Source organism: Lepisosteus oculatus, unplaced genomic scaffold, assembly GCF_040954835.1.
Source record: "Lepisosteus oculatus isolate fLepOcu1 unplaced genomic scaffold, fLepOcu1.hap2 HAP2_SCAFFOLD_144, whole genome shotgun sequence".
NCBI classification, from domain to species: Eukaryota; Metazoa; Chordata; class Actinopteri; order Semionotiformes; family Lepisosteidae; genus Lepisosteus; species Lepisosteus oculatus.
Window position 1 is genome coordinate 67,623 of NW_027167693.1, and position 12,113 is coordinate 79,735.

The 12,113-nt window shown below is 41.1% G+C and overlaps 1 long non-coding RNA gene across 1 annotated transcript; it reads left to right on the forward strand.

Annotated features, from left to right (window-relative positions):
• The first annotated feature begins 1,997 nt into the window (after positions 1–1,997).
• Positions 1,998–4,906, forward strand: LOC138226649 (uncharacterized). Its single transcript, XR_011184612.1, has 7 exons — positions 1,998–2,015; positions 2,319–2,366; positions 2,663–2,724; positions 3,783–3,882; positions 4,021–4,082; positions 4,494–4,590; positions 4,802–4,906. It is a non-coding gene; the product is annotated as an uncharacterized lncRNA (long non-coding RNA).
• Positions 4,907–12,113: the final 7,207 nt, after the last annotated feature.

Genomic DNA, 12,113 nt, shown 5'->3' on the forward strand with positions numbered 1-12,113 from the left:
TGTGTTTCTCCAACCTCTTTACAGCAAACTTCCTGTGACACAGTTCACAGGGCACCAGCTGAGGGTTTCCACTCTGGCTATTCTCATATGGAAATTGCTCAGCGGTAGGGCACATCAGACTTGTAGGGGACTGTTGTAACAGAAGAAATAATGTTCTTGATCCCGAGATGAAGTAAAACAAATGAGTTTATTGCATGCAAGGAACAATAAAGCCGAAGTCTTGTTTCCCGCAAGAAACAACAAAACCGAAGTATTTTTAGCCGTACTGTTACAAACTTTTGGGTTATATAGTGTTTTCTTCTCCGTTTCTGACGTCACTTGGTCTGATGGTAAAGAGGGGGGTTCATGGTATTTGGCCAGTTTACGATGTTCTGGACAAATGGTCAGTTTAAGATTACACCCAGGGGGGTTCCTAGCTTGCATCTGCAGTCCTTATCAGTTAACCCCCTTTCCTGCCATAAACCCCAGCTTGTGACTTAGAAGTCTAAACCCCCTACAGAAAGGATTAAATTCAAACCCCCGTCTTCACATCATTCTTCAATGTCAAGTGGCAAATGTTGACTGGTGATGTTATGTGAATCATAGGAAATGGTCATTTTTCAATCGAGTCTATGTTTCTCAGAATTTGAGACAGAGAGGTCAATCTGTGCAATCCGAGCTGAGGGCATTTATTGGAATGGAAAGGTAAGAGCAACGTGTTCTTTGATTTCTCTTAAGACTCTTCGCCAGATTTTACGATGAAAAATGTAAATAATAATAACAAACATTATTTGATATAGTGCCTTGAAAGGTGGCTTCTTTACAGAATGACAAAACCAACTACAATAAATAATACACAAGATATGCACGATGACAATACACAGTTAGAGGAGACAGTAGATGGTCATTGTCAGTGTACTCTGAAGGTAGTTTTCCAATTTTTTGGAACGGGGTAAAAGAGGCCACCTCTACTAGAATCTTTGTCCTAACCAAAAATGTAACAAAGTATAATAATAATAATATTAAAAATAATAATAATAAACTTTATCTATAGAGCACCTTTCATACAAATAGTGCTTTGGTGCTTTAAAAACCAAGCGTAAAAATAAAATATTAAAATTGAGAGATATACTTTCAGTTGTAAAGGAAAATACAGCAATACAGTAAAGCAACATACATGTCAATTAAATAAATAAAAATTAGGAAAGTCGTAATAAAATAAGAACAATTAAAGAGAACTAAAAAAGAAACAGAAATAGAAAGAACAAAGAACCACTTTAACTAAAAGCAACATTTTCAAATGTTTTTCAAAACAATGTACCGAGCTTGACTGCCTAATAAAAAGTGGAAGTGAGTTTCATAATTTAGAAGCATAAAAACAAAAAGCAGCCTCTCCACTCTTTCTGCATTTCACATGTTGTATTTGCAGTAGGCCAGTATGTGCAGATCTCAGGTCACGTATAGGAACATATGAAGACAGACATTCAGTAAGGTACAGACGTGCTAGGTCGCTTAAAGCTTTAAAAACAAGTAAAAGAACTTTCAAATTTATCCTAGATAATACAGGTGACCAGTGAAGTTTTTTCAAACTGACACACACTGTTTAGAGAAACAGCTACGCTATTACTAATATTAATGAAACATTTCTTATTCTATGGAACAAAAACAAACAGTAAAACTAAAACACAGATCTCTTAGCTTCCTATTTCATGAACCAGATGACTGAATGACCAAGCCTAACTAGTAGCCAGAACCCCAGTTAACCCTCCGTAACACAAAGTTGAACCACACGACAGGAACTCTTTCAAACTGAGTGAAAATCATAAATGGATCCATAACTTTACATCAATTTACTATGTTGTGCCAATACCTGCATTTACATTTAGAACGAATGATGTCATAGAACCAGCATCACACCAGTTCCAGGTGTCTCCAAGGAGACAACAGAACTTCAGTTGTGTTTGCTAAAATACACACTTTGAAACATACTGTAACACTTAGTTAACATGTCTGGTTTAGTTGAAGAATCGGCTAAGGTAAGTTTCAGGGTTTAATGGTGGGATGGCACCTGTGCTTTTTTCCCCCAACCGCTAGAATATGATTCGCACCAAACCCAAAAGAAATACTGCACAGTTCAGGAACTTCATCAACCTAGCAACTGTAAAATAAGCTTACAAACAACTGAATTGAAATGGCAAAAAGTTCAGAGAAAGGCACAAACTATGTTTACTTGGGGTTTACAAAATTAAAGCTAACTAAAACTGTAATGATAAACAATCATGCTGCCAATGGACAGAGAAATATCATGTTTTTTGAATAATGTATTATTTGTTACATAGGAACCCAGTATAAGGGAATCCCTTGCGATCCTGTCTGCAGAGATAAAGGTAAGTATTGTTTTCTCTTTAGCTCTGTCACTCCAAGAAATATAATGAACATAAATATATTTGCCAATCTTTTCATAGTAATCCAAACAACTCTGCGTGTATCTGACATTTGTAATATTTATCTACCGCAGTATAACTCTTCTGGCAAGGCGATTGGTATTGTACCTTGAAAGAAAACTGATTGGAAATGTCATGTACTCTATGGTTTCTATTGATGTCAAGTGGCAAATGTTGACTGGTGATGTTATGTGAATCTTAGGAAATGGTCATTTTTCAATCGAGTCTATGTTTCTCAGAATTTGAGACAGAGAGGTCAATCTCTGCAATCCGAGCTGAGGGCATTTCTTGGAATGGAAAGGTAAGAGCAACGTGTTCTTTGATATTCTCTTAAGACTCTTCGCCAGATTTAACGATGAAAAATGTAAATAATAATAACAAACATTATTTTATATAGTGCCTTGAAAGGTGGCTTCTTTACAGAATGACAAAACCAACTACAATAAATAATACACAAGATATGCATGATGACAATACACAGTTAGAGGAGACAGTAGATGGTCATTGTCAGTGTATTCTGAAGGTAGTTTTCCAATTTTTTGGAACGGGGTAAAAGAGGCCACCTCTACTAGAATCTTTGTCCTAACCAAAAATGTAACAAAGTATAATAATAATATTAAAAATAATAATAATAAACTTTATCTATAGAGCACCTTTCATACAAATAGTGCTTTGGTGCTTTAAAAACCAAGCGTAAAAATAAAATATTAAAATTGAGAGATATACTTTCAGTTGTAAAGGAAAATACAGCAATACAGTAAAGCAACATACATGTCAATTAAATAAATAAAAATTAGGAAAGTCGTAATAAAATAAGAACAATTAAAGAGAACTAAAAAAAGAAACAGAAATAGAAAGAACAAAGAACCACTTTAACTTAAAGCAACATTTTCAAATGTTTTTTTAAAACAATGTACCGAGCTTGACTGCCTAATAAAAAGTGGAAGTGAGTTTCATAATTTAGAAGCATAAAAACAAAAAGCAGCCTCTCCACTCTTTCTGCATTTCACATGTGGTATTTGCAGTAGGCCAGTATGTGCAGATCTCAGGTCACGTATAGGAACATATGAAGACAGACATTCAGTAAGGTACAGACGTGCTAGGTCGCTTAAAGCTTTAAAAACAAGTAAAAGAACTTTCAAATTTATCCTAGATAATACAGGTGACCAGTGAAGTTTTTTCAAAACAGGAATGATATTCTCTTTCTTGTATTTGTTAGGATCTGTGCTACTGCATTTCGAACAAGTAGTAAGGGATTTATTGTTTTCTTGGGAAGCCCACAAAACAGAGCATTATAATCATATCCACATCAATGTGAGCAATGGAGAAGTCAAATTAACGTGTCTAAATATCATCTAGTTCTATCCCAGGGAAGAGGGCTGTTGCCTACACAGACGACAAGACACAAAACGCTCAACTGTGCAAAACACGCATAAGGACATCAGTCAGGAGGAACAAGGTAAAGTGTTTTTTCTTCTTCACCATGGTCATGTAGTTTCACTCCAAGCACTGTCATATGAAATAACTGTGGAAACGACCTCCCCAACATTTTGGGTTGTTGCATTTTGCTTCAATGAATTTTAACCTTTTCTTTTAGACATTAAGAGGAAGGACACATTCACCCTTGGTAGAGATTCAGTTGTTCTATGAGATGTCAAGGTGAGAATTAACCACTTCAGGGATAAGTCAATCCACATAACTGAAAAAGGGGCAATGAACAGGATATGGGGATTTTGCTAGTTATAAAGTACAATAATCATCATTACATGATCTAAGACTACTGAAGTATAAGCTGTGTCCCTGACTGATTAATTAGCAAATTCATCTTTGTAGAGTGCAGCTACTATCTATTCAGTGGCATTTCCTTAAAACAATTGTATTCCCACATTCTGAATATGGAGTGAGATCATGTAGAGAATGTTGGACTTGTAATAACTAATTGAAGGATAATAATAATCAACAAAAGTGCTTAAAAGTATCAACAAATGCCTTCAAAGTACTTGACACGTACTTTGCTTTCAAAAGTGAAACATAATTAATGCTTACGTAAGATTTCTCTTGACTTCTCAGGAGTATACTAACTCCAAGGACAAGTAACATCACAAACCATTATTTAAGTGCTGATGTTGGAGCTGCAATACTACTACCAAGACAAAAAATGATACAGGTAACACTGCTTTCAGATTTCTAAGAATTGCTAAAATAGTATGTTTACAGAGCATTCAGAGTTGAGAATATGACAAGTTCCTACCATCTCAAACACTGCCAATCTAGAACAAAAAGAAAGTACTTGAACGCCTGCAGTAATCGAACACAAACCAGAACATATCAGTGCATGACAAGGAAATGTAGTCACAAAATGATTCTACCCTTTCAAGTCCCAAAAAGGACCGAGGAACTTACCGGAGGCGATACCTGGATTTCAAACAGAGTACAATGTAGCCACTGTAGGGGAGAAGATCACAGAGAGCTCTTCTCAGATTGCTCAGAGTCAGCCCCAGCACCCTGTCCTGACTGAAGCAGACAAAGTGGTCAAACAGGTAGGTAGAAATGAGTAAGGAACAGAGAGTATGGTTATTCTTGCATTGTTTTGTTCGTCTGTCAAAGAAAAGAGTGCTTCTGACTTTTGTCAATGTTCATCTTTATTTTAGGAGAAGAACAAACGGTGGTATCACACTTTGCTCAAGTGTATGATACCATGTGTGTACAGCAGACATCACCAAAGGAACAGGAGACACCTGAGTAGAGAACAAGAATATGAAAAGACTGATGAAAAAAAGCACCAGGAGAAATCCATTGAATATGCACAATCTCGTCCAGTATTTCAATGAAAAGTTTCAGTGTTGTTTTTAGTGTCGTCGTATTGCATACATTTAAAACAATGTGTCTTGTTTAATGAATAATTTCATTTACTTTAGTAAAAAGTGTTGTTTACTGTAGTCCTAGCATGGATGCAATTGTTAGAAAAAACGTGAATGAAAAACTGAATGTTTCATACAATATGGGTTTGTGTTAACCCACACACCTAAGTGAAATGTTTGATTACGTTTACAAGACATAACACATAGTTCAGTTGAGTGTGAAAGGGAACAACAGAGAAAGTCACAAACAAAACATCTGTGAAGGACTTGATGAATGTTTTTTCTTTAGAAATGACAAAAAATAAAGAATTTTTCAACAAGATGTCTTTCTATAGCGAGTTTCATTTGAGATAGTCTTTTCTTAGAAGTGCAAGAGTGGTATTCCCTACAACTTATTCCCCAATTTGATCATTCTCAGAAATTAGGAGACGGAAACCACACCTACTGTAATATTAGACCTTGTAACAAGGCAACTAGGTTTCAATGGCTTAAAAGGTGCAGAAAGAGGCTCATGTATAATGACCTCCAGTGTCCCACAGGTTTCCCAAATCATTTCTTAGAGTATGGAAAAAGAGGAAATAAAGTGTCTACAGAAAGCGTATACCCCCTTGAACTTTGTTCAGTTTGTTGCGCCAGTGCCAGAGTTTCAATGAGAAATGAGGACCTCTTTCTCACACCACGTATGTTATACTTTCAATGGGAAAAAAGGAAATATTACAATTGTATACATTTTCACCCACATGTTAATATTTGGTAGAAGCCCTTTTCACATCAATTTCAGCTGTGAGTCTGTTGGTAATGGGCTCCACCACCTCTGCACCAACAAGATTTGATAATATTTGAGAATTTCAGAAGTCTGTCTGGTTTAGCTGAAGAATCAGCTAAGGTAAGTTTCAGGAAGAGCATCTGATTTCTTTCAATAAAGCAGAACAGAGAAAAAACACACAATACAAAATCATGAGAATTTGTATCCATATGACACTTTGACTCGAATACTTTTATCAGACCTACACAGAGTATATACCGTACACACTTTTTCAGCCCAGGTTTATACATTTGGATCTGCCATTTGTAGGTGTTAAGGAACAAGTAATAGGTTTATTCCATGCTGGAATAATCAGCATGGAATAAACCTATTACTTGTTCCTTTGCAGCCTACGCATGCTGACGCAGCTACCCACCCATTTGTAGGTGTTTTTGTGTCTTAGCTCAACACTGTGAAACCTGTAGTTACAAACATGGAGGATGAAGACATGAAGACATATATTGTACCTCTGACCGGCCTACCTTCCAAGAGGTGAAAGATGAAACTTTTCCTTTATCGTCAACTCAGTGAATGTCTTTAAACTTTCGAAAACTGTAATGTTGTAACAGAAGAAATAAGGTTCTTGATCCCGAGATGAAGTAAAACAGATGAGTTTATTGCATGCAAGGAACAATAAAGCCGAAGTCTTGTTTCCCGCAAGAAACAACAAAACCGAAGTATTGTTCCCCGTATTGTTACAAACTTTTGGGTTATATACAGTTTTCTTCTCCGTTTCTGACGTCACTCGGTCTGATGGTAAAGAGGGGGGTTCATGGTATTTGGCCAGTTTATGATGTTCTGGGCAAATGGTCAGTTTAACATTACACCCAGGGGGGTTCCTAGCTGGCATCTGCAATCCTTATCAGTTAACCCCCTTTCCTGCCATAAACCCCTGCTTGTGACTTGGAAGTCTAAACCCCCTACAGAAAAGATTAAATTCAAACCCCCGTCTTCACATCTTTCTTCATTCCCCCCTTATAAAATATGGCATACGTCAGTGTCGCCTATTTTTATACATACAATGTCAGGGCAGATCTTTCCTTTCTTGGCGAACAGGTATGTATTGCCATGACATTGTTCGTTCCACGGTTATGGCAAGATGTGATACATGTTTTTGTGCACGTGATGATTACAATTATACATATAAACAATACTATTCCTACAAATAAACACTGTAAAAAAGTTCCGCCCCAGGCCCCAAACACAGACTTTACCCAAGATCCAATTCCCCAATTTTCAGTATAATAGTCCTGATATTTCTGTCCCTCATTGTAAATGTGTTGGGCCAGATCTGAGATGTGCTCAGAATTATCAGGGATATATGTGCAGCATTCAGTGCCAATTACTGCACAAGTTCCTCCTTGGGCCGCCAGTACATAATCTAAAGCTAGTCGGTTCTGCATGGCCACTGTTCTGAGGGCTACCATCTCATCATTAACAGCCTTCAGACTAGATGAGGTAGAATTTGCTAATTCTTCTAAAGTCGAAGCCATTTGAATTAACTCTCGACTCAGAAAGTTCATGCCGGCTTGTGGAAACATTATACCTAAATAATATTCCCAATCAGCCAATTTTCTTTGTGGTCTGTGGTTAGGTCACGAAGGGGGTGTGGGTTTGAACACGGATATGAGGAACCACATATCCTAAATAACATGAGCCAGACCACTGGGCTGGCAACCATGGGTAGGCTCGTTTTCCACAAATGAAATATGTTCCGTTTGGCGCTCCCCATGCCTCTGAAAATAAGAAACTTATACCGAATTGTGGGGTGTGCCGATCCCATCCTGGAATTTGGAAGGTAGAGGTAGATATATTTGCAGCGATGGTAAGGTTGCATCGACTCCATCCAACCAAGTGCAGACCATTAGTGTGCTGAAAACATATGTTTCCCTCACGTTCCTTATTTAGAGTCAGGTATGGTGGTGTATGGCTTCTGTTATATTTAGGAGCGTAAGAGCCTGTGAAACTCGTGGGCTCTAAGCCTCGCTCCTGTAGATATTGTAATGTTGTGCAGGTTAAAGTTGTGTTATGGCAACCCCCATAGTTTGTCATATTAAAATCTCCTAAATTATCCCTCCAAATGATCATGCCTATGACTTCCTCGAGACGCCAAGGAATGGCTCCCATAGGAAGTCCTCCCTGTACATATTTGGGTAATGCGGCACACACCCAGCAGGCACTTTGGTTGGTTTTCTTAGCTGTCAGATAGGAGAGGCCTAAAAAGGAATTAATTCCATGTTCTCCTTTGTGGGAGAGATGATCATTAATCCCTGCAGAACATAGTTCTACAGCAACAATTATCATTATTGACAGAAATGATTTCATTCTGGGTCTGGGGATGAGGCTCGTCGGCAGTGTGACGCGTGGATCCAACGATCTTTTCCTTCCACTCGAACCGCAGACTCGGTTGTCAACAGGATCTGGTAGGGTCCGTCCCACCTGGGCTGGAGAACCTGTGAAGGAAATTTCCTGATCCACACCCACTCTCCTGGGATGAGGTCGTGCCCTCCTTCAGGTGGTGGTCCCCACGCCTCCAGGACCTGCTCACGGGCTCCTTGGGTGGCCTCTGTCAGCAACTTGCAATACTGTAACAGAGAATCAGTTAGTATACTCAAGCCTACTCTGTCATGTCCTGGAGAGTCACTCAGTCTCATGGGACGCCCCGTGATCACCTCAAACGGGCTCAGCCCCACTATTCGATTTGTCCCAGCCCGGATGCTGCACAGTACGGCGGGCAATGCATCCACCCAGGGGATCCCTCCCAAGTGGTACTTTGTCAATTTAGCTTTCAAAGTCCGGTTCACCCGTTCCACCATGCCGGAGGACTGCGGATGATGAGGGCAATGCAAGTCCCATTTGATCCCTAGAAGGTCTGCCACCACCTGACACACTTTTCCAGTAAAATGTGTGCCCTGGTCTGAGTCTATGCGACACGGGAGTCCCCATCGGGGAATTACTTCTGTCACGAGATATTTGGCAGTTGTCTGCGCAGTCTCTCGTTTGACAGGGACAGCCTCCACCCATCTAGAAAACTGGTCCACCATCACTAGGAGGCCTGTTTTCCCTTTACAGGGTGGCAGTGAACAATAGTCTATTTGCCAGTGTCTAAAGGGTCCCTCGGGTGCAGGACGTCGAAGATTAGGAGCCCGAACCGGCGGTGCTCCAGAGGCTTTTTGGCACTCTCCACAGCGTTGTACCACATCAGCTGCGAAGGGTGTGAAGCCTGTGCCCACCCAGCTCTGAGCAAAGCGTCGAGTCATTTGGCTAACACCTGGGTGCCCTGTGGAGTGTATTTGTTGTGCCAGGTAGGGCATTAGTTGCTTGGGACAGGCGGGTCTGCCTGTACGCTGGCACCTCCAGGTCCCATCCTTCTGCAGCCCCACATTGCGTTCCATCCAGGTCCATTTCTCAATCCTTGGAGCCTGGGCCTGGAGCTCGCTGAGCTGTTCCGTCCGGAGTGCCTGTATGTTCACTGTGCAAACTGAAATAATCTGAAGAGGTTTTTCTATAGCCCACTCCTCCCATTGCCCCAGGGCAGCTTGACGTGCTGTCCAGTCTGCTAGCTTATTGCCCCTGGCCTCGGGAGTGTCCTCTCTGCTGTGGCCCTTACATTTGACTACAGCTACCTGCTTTGGGAGTTGGAGAGCCGCAAGCAGCTCAGACACCAGATCTGCATTCTTTACCGGAGTGCCAGCAGAGGTTAAAAAATCCCTATTACTCCATAACCTTCCAAAATCATGGCATACTCCAAATGCGTATCGTGAGTCTGTGTATATTGTGGTGGTCTTGCCTTTCGCTAATTTACAGGCTTCCACCAAAGCTTTCAGTTCAGCTCGCTGTGCTGACGTGGGTACCTCAAATCTTCCCCCACATTGGATATCATGTTCTGTAGTCACAGCCCAACCCGCTTTCCTCTCCCCACTAGAATTTATGAATGAAGTTCCATCAGTGAAAAGGATGAGGTCTTCATTCCTTAGTGGTGGCTCGGCTATTTTGATGCCCTCATCTTCTCCCATTGCCCAAACATCACAGCTGTGTTCTAACATGTAGGCTTCTGATGGGTCAGGTAACAATGTGGCTGGATTAAGAGCTCCTTCACGTTCAATGGTAATATTTGGAGCCTCTAACAAGACCTGCCACTTGCTCCATCGTATCGCATTAACCTGACTGACCCGATTCAGGGACATGAGGGTGTGTACCGCATGTGGGCATCGAACAATCAGTTGTTGATCTAGCACTATGTTATTGACTGCCTGTACTGCTAGACAGACGGCCTGAACGGCTCGTAGACATGGTCCCCAGCCCCTGGCTACCTCGTCCAAGGATCCAGAGTAATACCCTACCGGGCGGTACCTACCCCCATGTTCCTGTGTTAGTACAGCTGTCCAAAATCCATTCTTTTCACTTACGTAGAGGTAGAATGGTTGGTCTGTCTGAGGAAACCCCAATGCAGGAGCCTGTAACAGAGCTTGTTTTAAATCATTAAAAGCATGTTCAGCTTCAGGACTCCAAGCAATAGGATCAAGGGACCTCCCTCCCCCCTTTAATAGGTCTGTAAGTGGTTTGGCCCTTTCAGAAAAAGCATCAACCCAATTTCTATTGAAATTGCACAGGCCCAGAAATGATCGGAGCTCTCTCACCGTATTGGGACTAGGGTGTGTTCGGATTGCCTGGGCCCGATCTTCTGTCAATTCCCTTTTTCCCTGACTAATCTTTTGTCCCAAGTAAATTACGGTGTCTAGGCATAACTGTGCTTTGCTATAACTAGCCTTGTGTCCTTTTTTAACCAAATGGTTGAGAATAATTTGGAGGTCCTTCTTGTGGGTTTCCTCGTCAGGAGACGCGATTAAAATATCATCCACATATTGGATAACGACGGAGGACACTTGAGGCAGCTCCCGGAGATGCCTCCGAAGTGCCATGTGATACACGGTGGGGCTGTTATGAAACCCCTGTGGTAACCTGGTCCAAGTATATTGTTCTCCATCTACAACAAAGGCGAACCAATCTTGTACCTCTGGGTGTAGAGGAACAGACCAGAACCCATTAGCCATGTCAATTACTGAAAACACCTGGTGCTCAGGGGTCAGTAGTTGAAAAATAGCAGAGGGGTCTGCTACTAAGGGGGTGAGACGGTTGATGTGTTGATTAGCTTTTGAGTAATCAACTGTAAATCGCCATGCTCCGCTGGCTTTCTTTACGGGCCATATTGGACTGTTGCTTGTACTATGTGTTTTTCGTACAATGCCTTGAGTCAATAGTTTTTGTATTACTGGTCGAACCCCTTCCTCCGCCTCTTTGTTGATTTTATATGGCTTTGTGTATGGCGGGGATTTCCCAGTAAATGTGGCGGGTTCCATATCCAGAAGCCCGCATTCGTCCTTATCCATAGTCCAAATTGGATGCCCTTTTAGTTCGTCTTTTTGGAGGGACCAGATGTTTACCTCCACCCTCTCCTCATGTACGGTTAATGTAACCCCTTGTAGGTATTTCAGAGCATCCCATCCCAACAGATCTGGGGTAGATCCTACCCACATGACAGCATTAAATGTTACCTCCCCATCTCCTAGTCTAATCTTGAGTTCTTGAGTTTCTCTGAGTGTTATTCTATTACCCCCTACACCAGTGGCCTCCAGCTCCTTCCCTGTGAACATGACACCACACCGTTTGGCTGACTGTTCAGATAAACACGATAATTGAGCCCCAGTGTCCCATAAAAGTGACATTTGAATCCCATTAATCGTGCATTGTAATTTGAGCTCTTTTTTACTCAGTTCCTGAGATAGGCGTAGGGAGGCCACTAGGGGGAGTCCTAGTTTAAAAGCTCCCTGATAGCGCGTTTGTCTGCTTCGCTCAGATCCTGTAATTGTGACAACAGGTTTTTTTGCCCCTCTCGATTCGAGGGATTGAAAGGGGGATCTCGGTATCTTCCAAACCTGCCCTCACTGGCTAATCGCTTTTTGCAATTCTTTTGCCAATGTCCGAAATTTTTACAATAATGGCACCGAGTTGTAATTTCGCTTT